Raw genomic sequence first — 7,395 nt, 5'->3', positions numbered from 1 at the left:
CGATTAATATTTAAACTAATCAAAAAAATCGGGTCCGTATTAGAAAAATATTGAACTCTCCACAAGCTGAGATTCAGCACCCTGTATAGTGGAATATTGGAATTTAATGGAAATATTCGGAAAGAACAGAGATTTTACAATGTGGATCAGTAGATTTAAATATCCCGCACGTCATTCAACTCTTCGAAAATTTCGAACAAAAATTTAGTTCAATAGTGGAATTTCACTAACTCCTCAGAAAAATTGTATATTGAGATTAAATTGGAAAATTTTTCTGGTTCCTGATTGAATACATTAATTTAGTTGTATATCATGATATCCAACGTTTCGTACTCTTTGGGCCACCCTCAACCTAATTTTTTTCAATACGGACCAGCATATTTTATGACATTTTTCGGAATAACTTTTAACGCTGAATTCAACGATATATCATACAATGTCATTCAAAGTTGATTTCCAGGTGATTTTGACCCTCATCCAAATTTAATGGTGTGTATGTAAGAAAAAACAAGTCTATATTAACGATATCAATGTTCTGACCCAAATTCAATCAAACCCAGAAAAAAAAAATCGAGAACTGTGACCAGTGAATGGAATTTTTCAAAAACTGTTGTTAATAAAATAGTCAAGAGACGCGAACACAATGATTTTGAATTTGAATACCAAGCCTTGCAAAAATTATATCGTAATGGTCTCAAAATAAAGTTCGATTCTGTAATCTGTTTCAACGGAACAAATGACAAATACAACAATAGTGATACCTCGCGAGAAAATTGAGAATGTTTTGGAAGGTATTCAAGGAGACCAAACAAGCAAATGTATAAGTATGGGTTCCAGAACCGTAAAGTGCAATATACAAAATGGTGGACATTTCGAACACTTACTTCATCAAGAGTACGAAACGTTGGATACGAAATCTGATTACGACAATTTGAGGACAATTTACTGTCGAATAAAAAATGCCTGTAACATTTTTTGATGATATTTGAAATAAAGTGGGAAAAAAATAAAAATCAAAAGGACATAATTAACTTTTCTAATGATATCTCAATAACCGGCCCTGATAATCTCAATTTGTTTGAACTGCTTGATAATGCTTCTATGCATGCAACTTTTTCTCCATTTGACCGACCTTCTAACTCTTATGGTTTGAAACTTACCAATACAATCCCATTAAAAAAGTGGCCACCCTGTACCTATACCTACATATCTCTTATATTTCTGTTTCAAACATATTATTTTGAATTCAATATAATACAGCTATACAGGGTGGCCACTTTTTTAATGGCATGTATTGGTAACTTTTAAACCATAAGAGTTAGAAGGTCGGTCAAATGGAGAAAAATTTTGCATGCATAGAAGCATTATCAAGCAGTTCAAACAAATCGAGATTATCAGGGCCGGTTATTGAGATATCATAAGAAATAGTATATTGTGCAACAAGTGGGGAAAGTCCAACTTTTCTCGCGAGTGTGGAAGTTTGTGGCACGAGCCTGAAAGGCGAGTGCCGCGAACACACGAGCGAGAAAAGGACTTTCTCCACATGTTGCACACTATACTTTTCCTACAACTGCACAAATTTCAACAATTCAAGTAATGGACTTGATTCAAATCAAAATGGCCTTCGTTGACAGTATGTGCTAAATTATTGCGTTTCTATAGAAACGACTCAAATGCCCAATTTCATTGGTCTACCAAGCTAGGTGTTGGCAAAGTGCCGTGGGGAATAATATTTCCCACAGTATGAGCAATACATAGTTTTGGAATTGAGTAAGCTGTGGAGAATACGCTACTTTTCATAGCCGTTGTAGGAAAAGTAAATTATGTCATTTTGATTTTTCTTTTTTTTCCACTTCATTTCAAATATTATCAAAAAATGTTACAAGAACTTTTTATTCGACAGTAAATTATCCTCAATATGACGTAATCAGATTTCGTATCCAAGGTTTCGTACTCTCTGGGCCACCCTCAACCTCATTTTTTTCAATACGGACCTGCATATTTTATGACATTTTTCGAAATAACTTTTAACGCTGAATTCAACGATATATCATACAATGTCCTTCAAAGTAGATTTTCAGGTGATTCGAAATATTGGAGAAAGTGTTTTCATTTCCTACCTTAATCAATTCACATATTTTTTAAACCTCTCAGGTATATGCAAAGTGAGTGTTATCGTAGACTTCTCCAATATCCCGGCATTTTGAAAATCAAAGTGTAATTCTTCAAAATGATTTCTAGCTAGTGCCGTTTTGTAAACTTTATTACAATTCTTCGACTGACAATCAAATCTATGTTGTTTAATTCTATTTTGGAGTTACTGCTTAGTCTGTCCTGTATAACTCCTCCCGCAATCTAGACAAGGTATCTGATAAAACGATAAATCGTAATATAGGAGTCTAATAATTAACTAAGGGTGAGTCACCACCTAAAGTTTTTCAAAGATTCTGTATTTGTCTATTATTGTATTTTAGCTGTGAAGAAGTCTGAATATACAGACAAGATGTCGGCGTCGCTCAGTTAAAAAATTGTATTTCACTGGCTTTCCTACTTTCCATTATCCTTTTTTATTAAAAACATTTTTCATTTTTTTTCAAGCATTTATCGACACTGGGCAATAAAACGATGTAAGTCAAGTTGAATAGATGGCATTAATAAAAACATTTGTAGCTATACCAAAGTGTGCCAAAAATCTTTCTGTGAATAATGGCGAATAAGGAATTATGAGAACCAGGCAGATTTATTTTTCAGACTTTTTCCTTTAGGAACAAGATGAAATTAAAGAAGTTATAGCTAGCGAACTACAATAAATAAATGTCACTCAAAAATATAACAGTACAGTTATACGATAATACGGGTAATTGAAGGGAAAGGTCAAAGGTGTAGGATTTCACATATGCCTACTTATGTGTTTCGTCCCTGGCACACACACCGGACTCATCAGTGTGACTTTGGTATATTTGTGTGTGCCGCTTTTATGAGAAGCCGCCACAAAGGTTCATTTCTTCTCACCAATTGATTCAATTTATTGTTGATAATGAATATTTCTCTGTGCTATTATCAAAATTTTCAAAGATATAACTTAAGACCCCGATTATCCATTATTAATTTTTTGCCTTTTACAGAGTTGACTTTTGTTAGGGCGGCAAATTGGGTCTCTGCCTAGGGCGGCATTTTGGCTATTGTCGGCTCTGCTGTATTCCCTGTACATAGTTTCGTATTCCCATCATTGTTGAGCTGATCTACGAATTGTTAGAGACCTATGTTGATACGAAAATCTTCTGCGGAAATCAGTGGGAGAATTAATAATAATAATAATAATACTTTATTGCAATAACAAAGTGGTACATCATTTTTTACATTGTGCAAAAGGTGAGCATATCACTAAAGCGATATCTTCCTGCCTACCTCAAAATTATTTGCAAAAAAGATATAAAGAGACCCATTTCTTATGGCTAACAATTCAATAAGAGAACTACAGAACTAAAATTCGACTACACAAGACTAGGTATACAGGAATGGAAAGAAAGGATAAGGGAAAAGCGAAACTGCACGGCGCGATGAACCCACCTATATCAAAGTTCGTTAGTAAGTAAGTACTTTTTAAGAGCAATCCTAAATGATGAAAAAGTAACACTTCGAGTGATAGAAGTAGGAGCTGGGAGAAACTCAACGAGAAATTGTTGGACCTAATACTAGTCCCATGTGAGTAGTATTGGAACGAGCTCTAGTATTATAAAACTCACCACCCAAACCCCTAAGACCCTCGCAGGGATATTTAGGCTCACGCCTTCTCATAACGGCGTTGCTTAATTGTTAGCAATTTGAGTTCCCGGCGAAAACTACTAACTTGATCGAACTTTCTTGAACCATACACGAATCTGATGCAGGCGTTCTGCAATCGGTCGAACTTGCTGACCTGCTGCGACGCCAGTTCCATATAGGCCACATCCGCATAGTCAATTATGGGCAGTAACAATGAATAGAATAGGGACTTCCTTATCACAAGAGGAATAAAGTTCTTTAGGAGGCATAACTGGTGCATAGTGCGATAAAACCTTCCGTGGACAGAAGCAACCTGAGCATCCCATGACAAAGTTTCATCGATCGTTATACCAAGGTTACTCCTATTGACAAAAAATTCATGTCCCTGTGGATTTATCTTACTCAGAGACATACGGGTACCAATTATTATTGACTGAGTTTTAGCAAGATTCAGTTATAGACCCCAACTTGAGGCCATTTGAGATAAATGTGCTAAATCCTCATTGATCGATAGAAAACAACTCGCAAAATTCTCCACAGTGGTGTGCAAATAAAGCTGCAAATCATCAGCAAAGAGATGGTATCTACATTTGATGTTTTCCATAAGAAAAGAAATATAAACGGAGAAAAGAAGAGGACTCAAAACACTACCCTGCGGGACCTCTATGCTCGCCTGAACCCAATCCGAAATACTATCGCCCAAGTCGACTCTACTCTGTCTTCCTCTCAAAGAATAATAATAATAATTTCAGATAAAATTATCGTTCCGAAGATCATTTTATGTATTTTTTATCTTTATTGCTACACCAATTGTATGATCCATGCCGTTGTTTATAAATTGGTTTTTGTTTTTAGCCTGATGAAGGAGCTAAATGCTCAGAAACGTTGCCATTGAATAAATTGTGTACGACTGTTCCTTGTGACGAATAATAATAATAATTGCGGGTTGCGGTAGGTGAATCCCTAGCGATTCACCTATCAGGAGAGTTGAATCGGCCCCTGCTCACCGCAGATTACAGGAGCTCCCTGACCCGGGAAGCTGAAACCTGTCGAAGGGTCCCTGTCCAGGGTAACGGACGAAGCCGTGTGTAAAGCAGCTCAAGAATTCTCCACCGTAGCTCTGCGGATCGTAAAAAGCGATCAAAGGCCATCTCCTCAACGACACGGAGGAACCCATGAATGATGGTGAATTTGAGGAATAGGAATATAGAGCCACTGCCTGAGGTTCGTCAGGGCGTGTCTGGAGCCGGCGCTGGACATGACAGTATGCGGGACGTCGGTGACAGAGTACTAAGGAGACGGGCGTCTGTCGAACAAAATGTTACGCCTCCACAATCTCAACATTCTAGGAGAAGAATAACACGAGTTTCTCCGACCGCTGAAGGTGCTGCGCAGGATTCCCAACCAGCACTCACCAAAGCAGGTCTACCAAGAAGACGCATGAAATGCACAAGTTCAATAAATGAAAAGATCATGCCCATATATTATGAAGTAACTAATATGGAAGAGGATAAAATAGACTACCGGCAAAAATTATTTGCAGAACTCCACAGAAACTATCCCGAACTCCAAGTTTCTGAGCAAACAGTAGCCGACCAATACCGGGTCATATTGAGAAATAAACTTGTGCCCGATGAGAGACTTAACACCATAAAAAATGAAGTCCAACTGATAGTATAGGATCCCGATATAAAACGACCTTCACCGAGATGCTTATTTGATAAAACGTATTTTATATTTAATTTAACATGTCAATGAATATATCACATATGGGTTGCCTAACAAATTTTGGTCCAGAGTAGGTTTAATTAATAATTAAAAAAAAATTTTTTTCGAACATTGCACCGGTTTGCTTATTAGATAAATTCTATACCAATCGAAAGTATGAAGCCCATAGAATGTGCAAACGTTAGGTTGCCTATTTCTTTCCGGTCACAACTCTCGGGTTGCCAGGTATAAACAGGTCAATCTATACTAGCATTTTGCAACGGTCTGACTATTTAATCAAAATCAAAAAAATCAAAGATTATTTCATTATGAACACGGTGGTAAAGGGTTGCCTGCGAAAAATCAGTCCAGAATCCCGGTTGTCGAATTTTAAAAAGTTAAATATTGCTGCGAGTGAGGACACAGCATAGCAGCTGTTTGAAGTCCGTCCAGTGAAAGAAAGAGAGTGTGCATGCTATTTGTTCTTGGAAATGAAAAGGATAGCGATAGACTCGTATATGCGTGCATCATTTTGGAGCAGATAGTTATCAAAATAGATGAATAGTTATTTAATTTTTTTTTAATCAATTAATTATTTATGTGTGTATATTTTTATGTGACACTAAATGAAAAGAATAGCGATAGACTCGTGTATGCGTGCATCATTTTGGAGTAGCTAATTTTTGAAATAGAGGAATAGTTATTTAGTTTTTTTTCAATCAATTAATAATAATTTATGTGTGTATAATTTTTATGCGACACTACAGTATCTTTACTGAAAAAGAAGGTTATAGTAATACATATATAATACTAATCTTGCAAATTTCATCTTTATTATTAGACGACAAATTGAAAATCAACAATTAAAAAAATACTTCTGTTTATCATAAAAAATTATAAATACAAAATTTTTTTTAAATCATTCAGGTTCCGAGTCTCCAACCTACCTATGATCTCCAACTTCTGAATCTTCTTCGTCATCATCACTCTCCGTTTCAGTTCTTTCGACAATGTCTTCTATCTTCAAAGGTGTATGATCCCCAACGAATCCTACTGGTTTAAAATATTCATCTAAGAACCAACCGCAGTTCTCAGGCTGAAGTTTCACGCATATTGGATCCGTTGCATTGAGCCACATGGAATTCACAAAAATAGTTCTTGAAATTTTTTGAATTAATGATATCCAGCATGGTGGTATGGAGTTGGAGTCGAAGCCTTTTATTTTTTCTAAGAAGTGCTCGCTGTCTTCTTTGGCAGAATAATTTTTCATATAAATGCGATATCTCGCATCATTCACACTGGTGCAGTTCCTGATACCATACATACTAGCCGTAAATTCTTGAACGGTCTTCATTTTTTCATCAATGAAAATATCAGCAGCATCTGTTAATGACGCGAAAACTGATTGATATTTTTCATTTTTCGAAAATAGCTGAAAAGGTTTTACTTTTCCTTTATTATAAAATGCTGCCGTTTAATCGCAACCTGTAAATGCATGGAAGGCAGGAAGACTTTGGCATAATTTGATTCCTAACTTCAATGCTTTAACATTCATACATAAATTTTCACTATCCATCGAATCGAGCATATTTTTTGTAGGTTGAAAACGACAACAATCACCTATCTCTTTAAGTCCTTCTTTAGCATGTTATAATAATGCTATATTTTTATTTAGAAATCTGTTTCTATTTTTTGTTTTGATGCGGTTAATAGCCGAAAATATTCTCTTGCATTTGGCATTCGAAATCTGAAATATGCAGCCACCCAAATTTGTCGATGGAATTCCAGTTAGACATATTTTTTTCCACTGAATAGAATACCAAATGTGAGATAATGGTATATTTTCAACGGAAGTTTACACACCATCTAATCTAATTTCTAATTTGAAAAAATTGATTTTTCACGATTTTGTCATCCCTAACT

Source organism: Harmonia axyridis, chromosome 6, assembly GCF_914767665.1.
Source record: "Harmonia axyridis chromosome 6, icHarAxyr1.1, whole genome shotgun sequence".
Taxonomy (NCBI): Eukaryota; Metazoa; Arthropoda; class Insecta; order Coleoptera; family Coccinellidae; genus Harmonia; species Harmonia axyridis.
This window is presented reverse-complemented; position numbering follows the sequence as displayed.